Here is a 17,116-nt window from a genome sequence, read left to right as displayed (position 1 = left end):
ATAAGCGACAAGGCTGAGATTCAGATCCTGGAAACAGCTGTGGCTCCTTAAGGTCTTCACCGCTGTGCTCCCTGGTCCCCCCCCCCCCCCCCCCCCCGCTTCCAAACAGCTTTGTATCAAAAGAAGAAATTTAAGTGCACTCACTCTGTTTACATACTTTCTGACACAGCATAAGGAATAACTCAATTGATAAGCACGCATGATGCCAGGCCAGGCTGAACTGGCCAATGGGAAGGAGGCAAAGGCAGATGGCGGTCCTCTATTGTGGCCGATGTCTCAAGGTCAGGTTGACATTCCCTCCCTGATCCCTGCATTGCTCAGAAATTGTACCGGGGAGGTAGGTGGGAAGAAGAAAAGGCACCGTGTGGAGCAGGGGTCCCCAAACTTTTTACACAGGGGGCCAATTCACTGTCCCTCAGACCATTGGAGGGCCACCACATACAGTGCTCCTCTCACCACCAATGAAAGAGGTGCCCCTTCCGGAAGTGCGGCGGGGGCTGGATAAACGACCTCAGGGGACCATATGCAGCCTGCAGGCCGTAGTTTGGGGACGCCTGGTGTGGAGTATCTGTGTGTACCAAAACTGAGACGTGGTTAAGTGTGCAGATTCTGGCATTTGACAGTTCTGGGTTTGAATTCCGCCTGGCTTCACCAATGACCAGCTTTGTGACCTTGAGCAAGACACTCAGCCTCTCTGAATCTCAATCTCCTCATCTGTAGAGATAAAGGTACCCCCTTCCCTACATGGTTGCTATGAAGATTTAATGAAATCATTAAATCGTGGATGTGAAACTCTGAGCCCAAGGCTGGTATACAGTAAGTGCTTAATATAAGCAGGACCTCAGTACAGTGGAGTTCCACTCATAGGAGGAATGGTGCAAGAAGCTGTACATCCAGCAGGGCCCTTATGGGCCAAATTGAGCAACCACCTTTGAAATATCTAAGTCCTGGAGCCTTTGAAAACCGTGGCAATCATTCCAATCTCGGGTTTTGAACTAAAACCTACATAAAATCCCTTACCTTTGGCGATGGCATGGATGAACCTGGAGATTATTATGCTAAGTGAAATAAGCCAGGCAGAGAAAGACAAATATCATATGATCTCACTTATATGTGGAATCCAATGAACACAGTGAACTGAGGAACGGAATAGAGGCAGAGGCAGGGTCACAGGGACCAGAGGGACAGCAGTCAGAGGGAAAGGGGGATGTGGGGATGGGATCAGAGAAGGTGAAGGGATTAGCAAAATTATATATACATAACACAGAGATATAGATAACAGGACAGCAAGTCCCTGAGGGAAGCCGGGAGGGAGTCAGGGGAGGAGGCGAAGGGGGTGTGTAATGGGGGGCACATTGTTGGAGGGTGAGGGTGTTATATTGAGTGGGACACTTGAATCCATGTTAACACAATAAATTTTTTTTTTCAATTTTTATTTACAGAGACAGAGAGAGAGTCAGAGAGAGGGATAGATAGGGACAGACAGATAGGAATGGAGAGAGATGAGAAGCATCAATCATCAGTTTTTCTTTGCGACACCTTAGTTGTTCATTGATTGCTTTCTCATATGTGCCTTGACTGTGGGGCTACAGCAGACCGAGTAACCCCTTGCTTGAGCCAGCGACCTTGAGTCCAAGCTGGTGAGCTTTGCTCAAACCAGATGAGCCCGTGCTCAAGCTGGCGACCTCAGGGTCTTGAACCTGGGTCCTCTGCATCCCAGTCCGATGCTCTATCCACTGTGCCACTGCCTGGTCAGGCAACACAATAAATTTTAAAACAATAATAATAATAAAAGACTTTATAAAATCAAAACAATTTGTCCAGAATCCTAAGAATTGGAGAGAGGTAGTAGGGCCAGGGACCAGCAGCACTCTGTGGGCAATGCAGGGGACACAGCGGACATCTGGCATTTTTCTTGACTGCTGAGGTCTGAACCCCCTGCTGGGGCTGGGGATGCCTCACCTTACCAGCCTTAGGAGGGCAGCTGGGACTTGCAGTTGGGACATGGGGCCACGCCTACACCCGACACCAACTCTTCTGGGCTAGCTAGATTCAGGAGCTGGAGTCCCAAAGAACTAAGGCCCATGGAGAATTCACTCTGGCAGCTGCGTCCCTGCAGCTGGACGGAGTCCTGGGAGCAGTGGAGTGGCGATGCCGGCGGGCTTGTTCAGGTCCAGGGCCTGCAGGTCGGCAGGTCAGCGGGGCGAGGTGCTGCATTTGCTGCACGGCCACAGTGGGAGCTGCGTGTGCAGGCTGCCTTGTGGGGGGGGGGGGGCAGGCTTGGGATTGGTTTTGTTTTGTTTAAACAAAAGAAAACAATGAAACAATGATTGGCAAGGCAAGCCTGTGTCTGAAGCACTGGCTGCTGACCAAGTAGCCTTGAACTAGAGAAAAGGAACAGTTCTGCAGGAAGCAGACATCCTGGCTGGGGCGAGGACCTTGGGCCCAGCGGTGCCTCATAAGGAGGGACTGTGGCGTGTGACCTTGTTGTTCTGCCACCACTTTAGAGAGCCGCTGATGAGCTGGCGTGGGGCTGGCTGGCCGGCCACAGCGGCGACTGGATGAATGGGACCCGACTCTGTGCGTGTGCACATTGTTGTGGAATCAAGAACATCATGTCCCCCCCACTCCTAGTTCCTGGCCTGAGCTTCAGAAACCCTTGGAATTTCCTGAGGGAGAGGAGTATCTGTTATGCTAATGAGGTGACTGAGGGTGGGCCCCTGACAGTTCCAGAATGGGGCTGGTCACCAGAAAGACTGACCACGTGAGTAGAGGTTGACACTTTCAGCCAACAGAAGGAGAGGAGGTTGGAAATTGAGTTCAGTCATGCAGCAACTGTTCACATCATGCCATGTAAGGAAGGCCCAGTGGAAACCCTGGACAGGGAGGCTCAGTGGCACTTCCTGGGGAGGGATCCCATCAATGTATTGGGAGGCTGGCCCCCTGACTCCGCAGGCGGAGACCTTGGAAACTCTGCACTTCCTCCCAGTTCTTGCCTGATCTTCACTGGCTGCTCCTGAGTCATGTCCTTTAAAACTGAAATTAGAGCACTTTCAGTGAGTTCTGTGAGTCAGTCCAGAGAATTATTAAAATTGAGAGGGGTCATGAAAGCCACTTAATAGAAGTTCTGGCATCCTGGGAACCCCACTTACAGCTGGTGCCTGAAGTGGGGGTGGTCTGGGGGGACTGAGCCCTCGACCTGTGGAGTCTGACACTCATTCTGGGTGGTTAGGTTAGAAATGGACTCCACAGGCAGTACGGCCTCAGGCTCGGTGGAAATGGAATGCGTATGTGCAAAAGCACGCTCACAGGTGAATTATAGAGACATGGTGTGTGTGTGCGCATGAATCCATGCCTGTGTACTAACACCCAGAAAACACCCAGCTGTCAGCTGACATCCTAGGCGGGGCTTTGCAGCAGCCACTCTGGGCTTGTACCTCTGTTTTCCCATCAGAGGGCGCTCCAACCTCACAAGTCCTCCACCTCTGCCAGCTACCTCAGGTCTCTGAGGTAGGGTTAGGAAAGCACAAAACAAGAAAATAGACACACACACACACACACCCCAGCGGGGCTCAGGGAAACTGGATTCCTATCAGGTGTCTGAAAAAGGAAACAATGTTAATGGCTCGGGTGACCCAGGCCACACCCAGGAGAACTGTCCGGGCCAGAACTCTCCACCTGCCTGGGGAGCAGGTTTCTCCATTCAGGGCTTGACCCAGGTTCCGTGGGGGCTGAGCCGGTACAATTTGGAGAACCTCTATTAAAAATACAAATTTACAAATACAGTGTTAGGCGTGGAAAGTGACCATTCATTTAGAACGAGGAAAAAATCAGAAGAAACGGGGAAATTTTTTTAGGTTGACAATGGCATAAACCTCAGATCCACCCAGGGCCCGGGAAGGGCCCTCCCTGAACGAGAGCCCCGCAGCTGGAAGGAACCTCTTCAGCTTCTCGGTAAGTGCGCCCTGCCTGCGTGTCCTCCAGCTGCGACCAGACACCTTCCTAAGGCAGGCTCCGGTTTGCTCCCTGAGCCCATCCTGCCACAAAAACAGGCAGCCAGGGCTCAGCTCCAGGGTTCTGCCCTTGCGAGACGCTTGTCCTCACTGCTGTCCTTGGAGCCGCCAGCTGTGGTCACACCATGAACATATGTGGGACTCTGTCCCTCCCTCTCTGCCATGCCCAGGGGGCTGTTGCCTCTACCCGCTCTGCCTTTTGGGAGGCCCTAGGAAGTTCTCAGATCTTTTCCTTCCTTGAGTCCTGGCTCCACAGCGAGTCCTGGACCCACGTCAAGTTATTTCAAGACTATACAACTCACAGCCCGCAAAGTGCTTTCCCCAAGGGTCCTGCGATGGTGCTGCGGGAAACAGTCCCTTCTTGAAATTAGTGGGAGAAAATTTTAGAATGCAGTTCCGAGAAGGAGGGAGAGAAATAGCGTGTACATTTATTTATACTAAAGTGTAAGTGACGTCAATGAAATTCAATAAACATTTATTAAGGGCTCAGTGTGTGCCCAGTGTTATTTTGGGTGTGTCTGGGATACATTAATAAGTAAAAATGACAAAATCCATCCCTCACATGGAGTTTACATTCCAGCTGGAAGAGACTAATCACAAATAAATATAACCAATAAGTGAATCATACAGTACGTTAGAAGGCAAGAAGTACTATTAAGGAAAAACAGAGCTGCGAAGGGAGATTCAGGGGGGTCTTTCCTGGAAGGGGGTGGGGGCTACAAATTCAAACAGGTGAGAAAGGATATTTGAGCACCAGCTTGAAGGCAGCGGGTAAGAGCCATGTGGCTTTCTGGGGGAAGGGCTTTCCAGGCTGAGCAGAAGCATGGCTGGTGCCGCTCAGGATCAGTAAGGCGGCCAGGGCTGGAGCAGAGCGAGGGAAGGAGAGCGTGGTGGGATTCAGCCGGTTCGCACCATTTTGGCAGAACTGATACCTAATTTTTTGCTGAGTTCGGTGAAGCGGTTGTTAAAATGACACTAGTAATCGGGGTTCTCTCTAAAGCTGGGTGCCTGGACAGCCGCCCAATGTGGAAATCACAGGTTTATGTTCCCTGCTCTTCTTTAACGTTCATCTGCATAGCAGCATATTCTAAGTGCCCGTAGCAACAATGTTCATTCCATCCATAGGTGGAAAAGGTTGCAAGTGAGGGCACCAATCAAGAAGCAATATGGAAATATCTTAAGTAACAGTGTTATTGTTTTTAGTCAGAGATTAATTTTTTATTAATATTTTAAAACTCTTATAACAATCTTTTTTTTTTTTTTTGTATTTTTCTGAAGCTGGAAACGGGGAGAGACAGTCAGACAGACTCCCGCATGCGCCCGACCGGGATCCACCCCGCACGCCCACCAGGGGGCGATGCTCTGCCCATCCTGGGCGTTGCTATGTTGCGACCAGAGCCACTCTAGCGCCTGAGGCAGAGGCCACAGAACCATCCCCAGCGCCCGGGCCATCTTTGCTCCAATAGAGCCTTAGCTGCGGGAGGGGAAGAGAGAGACAGAGAGGAAGAAGAGGGGGAGGGGTGGAGAAGCAGATGAGCGCCTCTCCTGTGTGCCCTGGCCGGGAATCAAACCTGGGACTCCTGCATGCCAGGCCGACGCTCTACCACTGAGCCAACCGGCCAGGGCCAACAATCTATTTTATATACCTTGCTTATTGTTCTTATTTAAGTATTCAGTACATAAAATAATAAACTACCTTTTCTTTTTTTAGAGGAAGCATTTTTAATTAATTTTAATGGGGTGACATTGATAAATCAGGGTACATATGTTCGGAGAAAACATCTCCAGGTTATTTGACATTTGATGATGTTGCGTACCCCTCACCCAAAGTCCAATTGTCTTCCGTCACCTTCTATCTGGTTTTCTTTGTGCCCTTCCCCTCCCCCCACTCTCTCCCTCTCCTTCCTCCCCCCCCCCCCATTATTATTCTTGTCCATGTCTCTGAGTCTCATTTTTATGTCCCATCTATGTATGGAATCCTATAGTTCTTAGTTTTTTTCTGATTTACTTATTTCACTCAGTATAATGTTATCAAAGTCCATCCATGTTATTATAAATGATCTGATGTCATCATTTCTTATGGCTGAGTAGTATTCCATAGTATATATATACCAAAGCTTTTTAATCCACTCGTCCACTGACGGACACTTGGGCTGTTTCCAGATCTTTGCTATTGTGAACAATGCTGCCACAAACATGGGGGTGCATTTCTTCTTTTCAAACAGTGCTATGGTGTTCTTGGGGTATATTCCTAACAATGGGATAGCTGGGTCAAAAGGCAGTTCGATTTTTAATATTTTGAGGAATCTCCATACTGTTTTCCAAAGTGGCTGCACCAGTCTGCATTCCCACCAGCAGTGCAGGAGGATAAACTACCTTTTAGTACATCATTTTTTTATACTTAAAACGGTCATTAGGGCAGAGAACCGGTTGTTAAATTAATTGAATCCCACCACTGGGGAGAGTGTGGTAGGAAGGGAGGTCACAAGGAACAGGCTAGAACAGGTTCAGTCATTTTTTTTTTTTTTTTTTTTTTTTTTTTTTTTTTTTTTTCCATTTTTCTGAAGCTGGAAACAGGGAGAGACAGTCAGACAGACTCCCGCATGCGCCCGACCGGGATCCACCCGGCATGCCCACCATGGGGCGACGCTCTGCCCACCAGGGGGCGATGCTCTGCCCATCCTGGGCGTCGCCATGTTGCGACCAGAGCCACTCTAGCGCCTGAGGCAGAGGCCACAGAGCCATCCCCAGCGCCCGGGCCATCTTTGCTCCAATGGAGCCTTAGCTGCGGGAGGGGAAGAGAGAGGCAGAGAGGAAAGCGCGGCGGAGGGGTGGAGAAACAAATGGGCGCTTCTCCTGTGTGCCCTGGCCGGGAATCGAACCGGGGTCCCCCGCACGCCAGGCTGACGCTCTACCGCTGAGCCAACCGGCCAGGGCAGGTTCAGTCATTTTTTAAAAAATTGATTTTAGAGATAGAGGAAGGAGGAGAGAGAAAGAGAGAAACATCAATTCATTTCTATGTGTGCCCTGACTGGGGATCGAACTGGCAACCTTTGCATGCCAGGACAACACTCTAACCAAAGGAGCTATCATGACCGTGCAGGGCTCAGGTTCCATCTTGAGGACCATCATAAAACATGGGGTCTGGGTGGCATGTGCCCTTACAGGATGTTAGGTGGAGGAATGGCATAGTCCAACATCATTAAAGGAGACTCTGGCACCTGCCTCGAGAATAGGCTTTATGGACTGCAGGGCAGGACAGGAAGATCACCTGTGAGGCCGTGGCAACAACCCAGGCAGGAGCCGAAGGTGGAAGCAGTGGGGTAATGGGTGCGGGTGGATCCTGGATTTAACTAAGGGCGGTGCCAACAAGACCCCCCAACAGACAGGGCACGGACCCTGCGAGAGAGAGGCGTACAGGGTGACCCCGAGGCTTGGGGCCGAGCAGCTGGGAGAATGCAGTCTCCATCACTGAGATGGGAAGGATTCCCGTGGAGCAGGCTGGGTGTTGGGGGTGAGAGAAAGAAAATCAGAAAATAACTTAGGGCCTTCTATTCCATCTTGCGGAGGGGAGTCAACCGAGCCTTGGACATTGGGTTTAGGGGGAGGGTCTGGCCTGGGCACGTGTTTGGGTGTTGAGTGGACGTACAGATGATACAAACGCCACGAGACCAGGTGAGGCCCCCGAGGGTCTCAGTGGAGACAGGGAAGTGAGCGGACCAAGGCCGGAGCCCTGGGGAACCCCAGAACTCTGAACCAGATCTGCAAGGAGAGGAGAACCAGCAAAGGGGCCTGAGAGGGGGAACCCCAGAAAGTAGGGTTCTGGGGGAAAGTGGCCAAGCAAACAAGCCTCCCCCAAAGCCTCTCCCAATAATAGTGTGAGTAGATGGGCAGGAGGAAGACAGCAGAGCGCAGGTGAGATGAGGGCAAACGTGACAGAGAGAAAGGGACAAGGAGGTTCCACTAAATATCAGATCTCCCAACAGGGCACCGCTCTGTTACAGCCCAAAGCACCCGAGGGGACGTGCCCACCCTCACTGTGCTCCCAGCCCGCAGCGTCACTGTGTCCACGGGCTGGGGCTGCGTTCCCACTCGTGGATTTCCACCCTCAGCTCTCCGCTGCCCCGCTGCGAGAGCCCCCCTGCCGTGTGAGAGCCACGTCACCCCCAACAGACACACCGCGGCAGCCTGCCCGGGCCAGGTGTAAGACGTCTGGGGTGCACGCCCACAGGCCCGAGACACCAGAGGCTGAGGCTCCAGCAGAACTCTGGGAGATGCTCCGAGGGCTCTGGGAAGGCTGAGGCTCCAGCCGAACTCTGGGAGATGCTCCGAGGGCTCTGGGAAGGCTGAGGCTCCAGCCGAACTCTGGGAGATGCTCCGAGCGCTCTGGGAAGGCTGAGGCTCCAGCCGAACTCTGGGAGATGCTCCGAGCGCTCTGGGAAGGCTGAGGCTCCAGCCGAACTCTGGGAGATGCTCCGAGGGCTCTGGGAAGGCTGAGGACTGACCTGCTCCACAGGCCGGAATGCAAGCACGTTGGGAGTGTAGGTGTCTCTTTCAGAAAAGGCATTCCCGCTACCTGACCCTCACAGAGACAGAACCTTCCAGCAGCCAGGACCCCTGCCTTACAGGGCAGGCTGGGGAGGCGACAGGTCAGCCAGGAGCCAGCTGGACCAGTGAGGTCTCCCATGAAAGAGGGGCCTCCCTGAAGCCTCACTGGTGAGGACCCCTGAATGGGGGTGGGGAGGGTGGCAGGAGCTACCCTTCTCTCCACGCTCCCTCCCTGAAGCCACAGCCGGCCCTGCCCCTTCCCAGCGTGGTTGAGCTGGGTGCAGAGCTCCATCAAGGTTTGCTACAGGGACCTGCACTCGCCTGGCAGCAGTGTGTCAAAGGAGACCTCGGTTGAAAGGGAGACAGTAGAGCTAAGTGGTTAGGGCCACAGGCTTGGCATCAGGCTGCCCTGGGTTGGAATCCTGGCCCAACTACCTCCTTCCTTCCTCCCTCCTTATTAACCTCCTCATTCTCTCCTTTCATTCTCTCGTTATTTGGGGGGACCTATTATGTGCTGGCACTATGTGTGGCCAGGGTTACAGCCTTGAGCATTACAATTGGCCAGATAGGAATTTACACAGCAGCTCTACTCAGTGACGTGGAGTTTAAGCCCTAAGGCGCACATTCAACAAACAGCCATGCAAATGTTGCCATTGTAATAACTTCTGGGAAGGAGGGGCACGGCACAGGGGACAATGTGGCAGCCATGTGGACCGGAACCAGTTCCTCAGTTCATCTGACTCTTGTTATGTAATAATAGGCCTCACTGCCGATGGCTTAGCGAGAACCAGGGGGACATGGCGAGGCTCTGGCGAGGCCCTACAGCAGGGGTCCCCAAACTACGGCCTGCGGGCCACATGCGGCCCCCTGAGGCCATTTATCCGGCCCCCACCGCACTCCCAGAAGGGGCACCTCTTTCATTGGTGGTCAGTGAGAGGAGCATAGTTCCCATTGAAATACTGGTCAGTTTGTTGATTTAAATTTACTTGTTCTTTATTTTAAATATTGTATTTGTTCCCGTTTTGTTTTTTTACTTTAAAATAAGATATGTGCAGTGTGCATAGGGATTTGTTCATAGTTTTTTTTTTATAGTCGGGCCCTCCAACGGTCTGAGGGACAGTGAACTGGCCCCCTGTGCAAAAAGTTTGGGGACCCCTGCCCTACAGGATGGCGGGCATCCCCTGCAGCGGATAGCAGGCCTGGAGCCTGGGTGTGGGGCTAGGGCTGCAGAAAGGAGTGTCTTGCCCCTGCTGTGGCCTGAGGGGTCTGCTAGGGCGCTAGGGCAGAGCGGTGGCTGCTGTCTAGCCCCTGTCAGGCCCACGTCCCTCTGGCCCGGCATTGCCCCGCAGTGGAGGGGCCATTCCCACTTCCTAGGCAGGCCCCGATGGCCCAGCTGCCACTGCCAGAGGCAAGCAGAAGTCCCAAGTCATTCCTGGACCCAGGCCCCTGTCATCGCCCTGACTCAGGGGACTGAACAGCCTCAAGGGCACCTGCTGGGCAGCGGGGACACAGAACAAAGCCATCAGGCTCGGCTGCCTGGAAGCCTGGGCTGGAGCTGGCAAAGCAACGCTGAACTTCCCCTCTCCCTCTCCTCAGGGAGGGTGACACGAACAGGGAACAGCAGGCCAGGGCACGGACTTCCCCACCTCCCGCCAACCACCCAGAGCACCACCCAGAGCACTGGGGTTGGCACTTTGTGTGGGCAGCCAGGAGGAGCCCTGGGCCCAGTCACCACCCCAGGTCCTCCCCGGTTGTCTAGGTTGGGTGGCACTGCATGTGATGGAAAAACCCCGGCTTCCCTGCTGCCTCAGTTTCTCTGGGAGGAAGGTCAGGGTGAGGCACCAAACACTGGCCACTGAAGACAGTATAAGGTGTAGTAGAGCAGTGTGGGTGGGTGTCGGCTCAGACCCGCCTTCCAGCCAAGGTCTCAAGGACATGTTATGGTCCAGAAGAGAGGTGGGGTGACCAGGGGAGGGCGGGGTTTCCTGGGGGCAGGTTTGGTTTTATGGGTGCAAGCTATGCACCCATATGTGGGTCACACAAAGCCCCATACTTAGAAGACTTAGGCCTTGGCTTTATGTTCTCGTGGTCACTGTCTGAAAATTCTTAATACTCTGTAAACAAGTTATATAGCTGGTCCTGTCTGAAGTTGTGGACATTTACCCACAAAGGGCCTTCCTGTCTGGGAAACAGAGCTGGAGGATGTTGGAGCAACCAACCCACCATCCTCTCCCAACAACTCCAGCAAAGGTGTAGAACCGAGAGGCCTCCGCTGGGCTTTGGCCGGGTGGGATTTGGGTTTCTGGGAGAAAGAACAGCCCTGACCTCAAGAGGTTGCAGGCAAGGCCAGGAAGAAAGGAAGGCAGAGGCCAGAGGAAGATGTGCCCCTTCTCCTCAGGCCCTGGGTTGGCCCCTTCACAAACGGGGTCGTGGGGAGCACTAACAGGCCCCCTCAGCCTGGGTCACCACTGGAGGGCATCGCGGTTGTGCGGCCGGAGGGCAGAGGGATTGGGGAGAGGACAGTGGAGGCAGTGAGCCCTCAGCGAGAAGGTTCCTCAGGGGCCTCAGACAGCAGAGCCAGCCCAGGCCCGCCCTGGCCTCGAGTCTCCAGCCAGAAGGTAATTCAGAAATTTCTCCTGAATGCTGCTGGGGCCTGCTGGCCCCGCTCCGCCAGCCTGGGCCAGCCTGCGAGAGCGGCAGACTCCTGTTCCCCCACCAGAGGCCGGCGGCTGCTCCTGCCCTCACTCACAGCTGGTCCAGGGTCAGACGGTGCCGGGAAAGGAGCTGGCGGGAGGGGACCCACGGCTGGGGGCGATCCTGGCTTCATAGAAAAGGGTGGAGAGGGGGTCTAACCCTGTGTGTGTGTTGGGCGGAAAGAGGCAAGTTTCAGCTTCGGGAGGGTCTGCCTGGGGCCCGGCCTGGAGCCTGGCCCGCTCTCAGAAGCCAGGCCCAGCAGAGTCGGCCCTCCCTGGCAGAGACCAGCCAGGCCAGGCAGACCAGGCAGGAGCCCCAGGCAGGACCTGTCTCGACACCCCCTCCTTCTGTCCCTGAGGCTGAGAACTGTCCACAGGAGACCCCTTCCCGGGCATCTCCCAGGAACCCCGTCTGCTAACGCCCTAGCCACTAACAAGCAGGTGCTCCCGGGAGCCCCAAGACCTGGGCCTCCCCTCAGCTTTCGTTCTTCACACTGTGGGAAGCGTGTGGCTGGCCAACCTGAGTAAGTCCCAGAGAAAAGGGCAAGGGAAGGGATTCAGCAGAACTGGCAGCCAGGCCTCGCTTCTGCAGGGGTGGACGGAAGTGGACGGAAGGGTAGATGAACTTACCAGTTTCAGAATGTGTCCCAGGCAGGCTTCCCTGCCATGGCCCCAGCTCGTGACCACATGCCAGTCTCCACCTCCTCCCCCTGCCTCCCCTTCCCTCCCTGCCCTGCTCAGGCTGCACGATGGCTCCCTGGGGCCCCCTCACACTTCTGAGGCCTCTCACAGTTTCAAAGGCTTGCCAGGGCCCCTCCTGTCTGGCAGTTCTCTTTCTCTGTGCCCTCCTAGTGCTGTGGACAGGGAAACCAAGGCTCTGAAAAGGTAAGTGAGGTCAGCAGCTAAGTGACGTTCACAACCAAAAGACACAGCTTCTGCTGCCAGCTTCACAGAGGTCCTCCCTGGACAGGGCAGCAGAGCTCTGAGGTCGCTTTGCCACTTACTGACCACAGGGCCTTGGGCCAAACACTTGACAGTTCCCAGCTATAGTGTCTCACTGTACAGGGGGAAACTAGTAGTCCCCTCTCAGGGTCACTGTGAGCACAGACTTCACTGAGCATTGTGAGAGGCTTGGTTTATGCCTGGTCCAAAGTTGTCACTCAGCTGAGACTGTCCACCGCTAACCTGAGTGAGCTGTATCCCCACAGTCCCACTGCTCAGTGGCAGTCCCAAGCCCGATTCTCAGACTCAGGGTGCTGTCAAGCTGGAAGGTAGAAGGGACCTGGACACGTCCTCAGAAGAGCTTCCCAAGCCCCAGCTGGAGCTCCAGCCCCCAAAGCAGGAGAGCCAGTGTTGTCCTCCGCTGTCTCTCTGGGTCCCAAGTCTGGCCACCACAGAGGCGGATGAAAGGGGAACAGTTTCTGAACTCTGAAGGACCAATTTGAGTTGCCTTCCATTGTTGAAAGAATGCTAAAGTATCTTGACTTACCTTCGGGTCCACGAAATCTACAAAAACTGCAGAACACAAATCGTTATTCACCATCTCCTTTAAGAATAAGAGGGTCCCGGGAGAGGCTTCTACCATTGGAGGGCCCTGGAGGGTCCCCTCTGGGAACCTGGAGGACAATCCTGCCAGCTGCTCCCTCCTGACCAGATGACCTTCCGATAACATGGCCCTAGCCTGACCCTCTGACCTCCACTGCCCCTACTACCACCTGCTTTTTCTGTCCACCTGACACGCTTTCCCCCTAAGCTGAGGTTTTATCCTAGTTGTGCACCTCTCCTGTTTTGACATCTGCTCCTGCCTGAGGCCTGACCCCTGGCCCTGGACCTTCAGCTGGGAGCTCTCCATATCTGGGGTGCCAGTTGGGCAGAGAGAGGGTCTCTGTTCATGCTCTTGTGAACTGCCTGGGGTTCAAAGAGGGAAGGACAGAGGGGCTCAGAACACAAACTCCAGACTCCATGAGGTCAGAGACCATCGGGCATTTGCCCTGGGGCAAGGGTCACTTTATTTTGCAGCCTGGAGATTTGGAAGGCAGCCTGTGTCCATGAGGCGGGGGAGGGGACAAGAGAAGGCAATGAAAACCACGTGAAGGACTGGCCTGACATCTGGCCAGGTCACCAGAATAGTGGACTATCCAAGCCTGAGCCTGCCTTTCCCTGGGGCCAGCAGTAGAAACTGTGCATCAAGCTTGGAAAGAGCTGAGAAAATGGGTGCTGTCATCCCAGTGAATGTCACAGCTCCCAGGCGGCTGGAAGTGGAGTGAGACCGCGCTGGCTCTGCAGGGCGCCCCGTGGCTGGGGTAAGGAGGGAGCCAGCTCAGTGTCCCCAGGTCCCCTGAGGCTCTGTGACTCAGCAAAGTACAGATGCCTGGGAGGGGGAGAGTGTCCGGTCCTACACAGGATGAGAGGGACTGAGCAGGGAACTTTAACCTTAAATGATTGAGCTAAGGAAGGACAGAGGGCATGGGCTTTGTCCTCCGACCAACAGGGCCCACCTGACTCAGCCACTCACTGGTTTCCATGACCTTAACCTTCCTGCGTCTCTGTTTCGTCATCTGTAAAATGGGCGCAGTCATATTGACCTCACAGGAGTGGTAAGGAATAAATAAAGTGTGTGGCTGGAGATGGATTCACGCGTGGTCATTTGTCCATTGCACTTCACCACTTTCCTATGTGTGTGACATATTCTATTTGTGCGTATAGCGCTGTGTACACGTCTAACAAAGCTGTGAGACCTCGTAGGTGTTCGGTACATATTAGGTGTCTCTCCACTGGGGTGCCACGAGGGGTGTGTCACTGCAGCACTCCATGGCTTTGTCATCCTCTCCTTCCCCAAGAAAGAACCCCCTGCACTTTTCAGGAAAGAACCACAGGGCTGAATCTTAACTTGTCACCTCATAAGGTCCCTTTGCTTTAAGAGATCCACGAGGACCCCAGACGGTTATCCCGGGGTGGGTAGGAAATCTCAGCGTGCTGGGATCCCCAGGACAGAAATTCCTGAGGAGGCCTGGGCTCAGTCTCCCAAGGACGTCATCCTGCGGTCCTTACCCAGCTCAGTCTCCCAAGGACGTCATCCTGCGGTCCTTACCCTGCGACGTGAAGGAGGCCGGGCTCAGTCTCCCAAGGACGTCATCCTGCAGTCCTTACCCTGAGACGAGAAAACATGTACGTTTTCTCTTTCCTTCATTCCTAAGCTTTATTTTGATCATAAGCCAAATTTGCCCCTGTATTATCTCAGATAACATAAATTTTAGTCTGGTAATTTCCGGATAAGCTTTGTTACTGCAAAGATCTCTAAGTTGTTTCATGTTTAAACGCCATTAAACTCTCCATTTCCCTCCTCCACCTTCTCTCTGGGGTTGACTCTAACTTGGGTCCAGGCAGGTCCCCAGGGCTATGTGTCAGGGTCCATGGTCCAGACTTGGTTCACCATGTGTGGGTGCACGCTCTGTCCCTTGGCCTGCCTCCCTCAGCGGCACCCCCAGACCTCAGCCTCACCTTTGCTTCACCCCTGTTCCTGCAGAAGGACCTCGGGGTGCATCCCATGGAGGTGGAGGCCCCCAGTAGGGCTTCCCATGACCCCATGCAGCTGTCACTAAACCTCTGGGCCTGGCTGGCCTCCCAGATCTACAGCCAGAAAGCAGGGCGCTGGTCCCTCTACCCTTGGTTCTTCAAAGATAACTGGGGCTTCTAGTGTCGGCCCCCCAAAGGATTCAGTCCAGCTAGTGGGGAGGTGAGGAGGTCCGGGTGCAGTTCCCTACCACACCCCTACGCCTTCTTCCTCCCGGACCTGGAGGCCGTGTCTATCCTGGGGTTGGTGGGAAAGGGGCAAAGAAAGGGATCAATTAGCCTTGCCTGATTATATCTCCCAAATCATTCTATCTTTAACCTTTAAAAAATTGTAAGAACTGCAAGCTTGACATCTTTATTCATCACCTTGCAGCTCAATGGCTGGTGTCCCGGGTTAAACCATCAACTGGTACTTGCCTGTCATCTCCCATCCCAGGGAGAGGGCCGCACGATCCCAGGAGCCCGTGCTGAGCAGTCGGAACCTGCCACTGTCTGCGATCTTGGGCCCAGACCCAAAGCCTGAGCTTCGGAGGGGAGAAGCTGAGGGCTGCCCACTTCCTCTCCCAAAGAAATGGAGAAAATGATGGCCCCGCTCAGCTCGGCCCCTCCCCGCTGGCCAGAAAGAGCTGCCCCCTCGCCCTGCAGCCTGGTTCTGTTCCGTCCCCAGCCCGCCTCCTTTGAGAGAATCTCACTAGATCCTGCTCCAGGTTCCCCCTCTCACTCACCACAGGCCTCCACCACCTGACCCAGAATACGAGCTTCGAGTTGCATAGACTTGGCTTTACCTGCCTCTACCACCGACCACCTGTGTGACTTACACAGGTTGCTTAAAACTAGGAGCTACAGTTGGCTCATCCATAAAATGGGAAGATTACTCACACTTCCCTCCCAGGGTGGTGAGGAGACCAGATAATGCGTGTGAACTGCTGAGCACAATGCTGACTGAGCTCAGAGCCCGAGAGGGTAGTTATTTGTGTTCTTATTGTCATTGTCCCATCACTGCAAGAAAACAAGTTACCAAACTGCTCCGGGACAGAGCCATTTAGGGAAACCTGCCAGGCAAGCTGCCTGGATACTAACCCAGGGCGAGGCTCAAAACACGGGGCGCCATGTTCCCCAGCCTGTCCCCAGGAAGAGGACCCCCTTTGACACGCTGCCCGGGAATGGGGAAAGACCCTGTGACACGGAGCATGCTCAGAACTAGAGCTGTTTGCCAAACCGCCTTCCGAGGAAGATGGTGTGCCCGCCGCCCCGCAGGACGCTGGCTGGTGGAAAGGAGGGTGCAGGAAAAACCCAGGCTGCTGCTGGCCCCTACCCTGCACCCCGCACCGGGCTCAGCCTCCCCCCACCCCGGGCAAATGTTGAACAAGGACTTAAATAACACAGTGTGGAGGCGTTTGGAACTATGAACGTGCCAGGACACCACCCGCCCCAGCCTGGTTCTCCTGCCTCCCAGGACCTTCTCTCTGCAGAAGTCTAGTCAGATATCAAGATGGGGGGAAGCCAGGAGGTGGAGGTGGGCCGGGGGAGGTGGAGGTGGGCCGGGGCAGGCCATCTTCTCTGGGCGGGTCCCCGTCTTGCTGTCTAGGTGCCCCTGGGGCAAGGCTCCTCGCAGCCCCGTCTGCCTCCTTCTGGGAACTCCTCCCACGGATCCAGGACGAGATAAGTACAAAAACTGTCAGCAAGCATTTAAGTCCTTTGCAGAGCAATTCGATAGAGTCATTTTGTGTCAGTTGAATCTAATAATAAAACGTTTTGGCTCGCATTGCGTATGTCTCTTTGTTCATTTTTTCCAGCTATTCTTTTGTGTTACATTTCACAAAAGAAATGGCCCATCATTGATGAGAAATTAGAAAGAAAACAATGGGGCCTCAACCACAGAGAGCTGGAGAAACTCAGCTCCAGATGTCTTCTCATCTTGGTCTTAGAGACCCTTATGTCAACACGTTACACTGAGATGTGCGGCTTAGGGATGGGCATGCCGCCCATCCCCCACCCCCACCCCCACCCCCACAGCGCCGAACCCGGTCGGCTCCCTCCCCGCTCTGTTCACAACCCCTTCCCCTCCCCTGCAACCCATAGGACTATCTGTCTCCACCACTCATTTGGCAATTTAGCTAATTAAAAAATAATAAGAATTGAGCACAAGGCTTTGTGCTATGAAATTAGACTTGCACGGCCTGGAGGTGGCCTCTGGTGGGTGCTTTTTGGCCTTTGTTGCCAACACGGGACTGTGTGGGCAAAGCGAAATCCTCTGCTTGGAGCTTTGAGGCTTCCCCAGGCGCCGAG

Source organism: Saccopteryx bilineata, chromosome 4, assembly GCF_036850765.1.
Source record: "Saccopteryx bilineata isolate mSacBil1 chromosome 4, mSacBil1_pri_phased_curated, whole genome shotgun sequence".
NCBI classification, from domain to species: Eukaryota; Metazoa; Chordata; class Mammalia; order Chiroptera; family Emballonuridae; genus Saccopteryx; species Saccopteryx bilineata.
This window is presented reverse-complemented; position numbering follows the sequence as displayed.